We start from the raw sequence: 1912 nt of genomic DNA, 5'->3' as shown, positions 1-1912 counted from the left end.
ATATATATATATATATATATATATATATATATATATATATATATATATATATATATATATGTATATAATTTTTGAATTATAATTATCCTGAGTTACTGAGTTCTGTCTAATCCATTAAATTTATAGGGATAGATAGTGAAAGAAGAAATGAACAAAAAATCGTAGTTGTGGATCTGTTTGTGATACTGATGACTGAGGGGAACTTTTTAAAAGTATTCATGAGCTTTTGTTCTTTTTTTATACACAGTTTTTAAAATTGTTTTATATAAAGTTACCTAAAAAGCATTTATGTGATGGTGAAAAAAGAAAAAAAAAACAAGTAGAGCAGCTAATAGAAACACAAAGGGGTATATTGAGAATGACCAAGGCCATGTTAATGACGAATTTTGTGTATTGAGAATGATATGCTATAGAAGGTTAATCTTATGCAATTATCGATTATTTTTTCATAAAACGTAGAATTTTTTTGTCATGATTACTTTTGTATTTAAAAAATGTTGAAAATTTTCTAATAGTATTTCATGTTATTTGATATTATTATTTTTTAATTTTCGTTTTACATATAAGGGGCCCATTTTTTTTAATTTCGCCCAGGGCCTCTAAACTGTTTGGACCGGCCTGGGGCCTAGAAGTTAAGAAGTTGAATTGGTTACATGTTTCTATATATTAGGAGCAAAGTTTTCAATTCATGATATTACATGTACCATCCAAATTTCAAGCATTCAGCATTCTCTTACTGAAAGATACAAATTTTAATGATTATTTTTATTTTTATTTTACTTTCTCAAGAAATACAACAATATATACATCCAAATACTTCTTCATTATCTCCCAATCTCCCTCTATCACAAAGTTTTCACCCGAGAAAACTCCCTCCCCACTTTGGTTTCTTCTCTCCCTCCATCACCATGCTAGTGTTCCCCAAGAAAATCCCTTCTCCTTCCCCTCTCATGGGTAAGTTTTATCTTATTATTATTTTGACAACCTGGATTTTCCATGTAGATCGTAATTGCATAAGACAAAAGGTTAGAGAGTCGTCCATTATTCATGGGCTGTGGCCATCTGAGGCACGTAATAGCTCACCAATACCGACATATGCCGTCAATTACAATAAGGATATGGTGAGTTATTTTTATTATTATTTTTATTATTGTTGTTGTTGTTGTTATTATTAACTACACGTTAGATATTTAACATCTTTTTTGTTTCAATGTGTAGATTTCTAAGACAATGAAAGAACAACTCCTGGTCCATTGGCCCAATTTATATATTAAGTGTAGAAGAAATAAAGGTGCGTAACTATATGTATTGATTAATTCTCTGTACAGATTATGCTATATATATATACACACACCTTAGAGTTAGATAAAATAGACTAAACCACTAATTTAAAATTTGAAAACAAAGACTAGGCCTAATTCTCTTAACAAACTCCTCAATACTCTCTAGCAGGAAGTTAATTATTTTGTATTATTGCCTTGCTAGTGCCGTGCCTATATAAAAAGGAGTCCAAGGCCAAACCTTGAGAACAAATACTATGCATCTTATTCCTCCTAAATGACACTCCATCCTTTTCCTCTGAAGGGTCCCCTATTGGCATTGATATCACAGGCCACATACTCCTCAAGTTTTCAAGTTCGACATCCAACCCAAAGGGCTTTCACCTAGTTTTATTCGGCCTCATTGTTACAAAAGTTTAAAAAGTCTTCTCAATACACGGATTTTGGCGGCATGAAAAATCATGGCATAGTCCAAAGCTCCCTCGGGGGGGGGGGGGGATTTTTNTAGTAAGTTTATATTTATTAACAAACAAAGAAAAATATTATATTAGAAATAATTAAACTTTTTTTATTAAATAATTAAACTTTTTTATTAGTAATTGATTGCTTTATCTCTTTGTTTTAATTCATTT

The sequence above is a fragment of the Ipomoea triloba genome, chromosome 13, assembly GCF_003576645.1.
Source record: "Ipomoea triloba cultivar NCNSP0323 chromosome 13, ASM357664v1".
NCBI classification, from domain to species: domain Eukaryota; kingdom Viridiplantae; phylum Streptophyta; class Magnoliopsida; order Solanales; family Convolvulaceae; genus Ipomoea; species Ipomoea triloba.
Note: the sequence above shows the minus strand (reverse complement) of the source record.